Genomic DNA, 1,179 nt, shown 5'->3' on the forward strand with positions numbered 1-1,179 from the left:
ACAAATAGTTAAGATTTAACGGTCTTAAATCTTAACATTTGTTCTGCAAAGTGATTTTAAACTATACTTAAAAAATTATGTCACTTTGGCAGGTTACAAAATTAACCTACAAAAGTCTGTAGCCCTTCTATATACCAATAAAAAGCAATCAGAGAAAGAGCACATGGAATCATTCCCCTTCACAATAGGTGCAAATATATATATATCATAATAAACCTGACTAAAGACATTATAAAACTCTATAATGAAAATTTTAAAACATTAAAGAAAGAGATTGAGGAAGACATCAGAAGATGGAAGGACCTCCCATGCTCATGGATTGGAAGACTTAATATTGTGAAAATGACCATTCTACCAAAAATCATTTATATTATAAATTCAATACAATTCCAATCAAAATCCCTATGACATTTTTCACAGAATTGGAAAAAGCCATCCTAAGATTCATATGGAAGCACAAAAGACCTCAGGTAGCTAAAACAATCCTGAGCACTAAGAGCAATGTAGGGGGGATTACTATACCAGATTTTAAGCTGTATACAGAGCTATAGTCATAAAAACATGGTACGGGCACAAAAAATAGACCCATAGATCAATGGAACAAAATTGAAGACCCAAATACAAGTAAATACGATTTCAGCCACCTGATATTTGACAAAGGGGCCAGGAATATTGACTGGAGGAAAGACAGCATGTTCAGCAAATGGTGCTGGTGAAACTGGATCTCCACCTGTAGAAGAATGAAACTAAACCCCTATCATTCGCCCTGCACAAAAGTCACTTCCAAATGGATCAAAGACCTCAATGTAAAGCCTGAAACTCTGAAATTCTGAAACTGTTAGAAGAAAACATTGGAAAAAACCTACAAGATATAGATGTAAGAAAGGATTTTCTAAACTGGACATCAATTGCTCAGGAAACAAGGGCAAGAATTAATAGGACCTCATTAAACTAAAAAGCTTCTGCACATCAAAGGAGGCAACCAGGGACGCGAACAGAAAACCCACAGAATGGGAGAAAATCTTTACTGGCGACACATCCGACAGAGGTTCAACATCCAGAATATATAAGGAATTCAGAAAACAGAGAATCAAGACAAGAAGCAACCCAATTAAAAGACAGGCTAAAGAGTTGAACAGAGAGTTCTCAAAAGAAGTAAAGATGGCTATGAAACATCTT

Source organism: Nannospalax galili, unplaced genomic scaffold (assembly GCF_000622305.1).
Source record: "Nannospalax galili isolate Female #2095 unplaced genomic scaffold, S.galili_v1.0 scaffold398, whole genome shotgun sequence".
NCBI lineage: Eukaryota > Metazoa > Chordata > Mammalia > Rodentia > Spalacidae > Nannospalax > Nannospalax galili.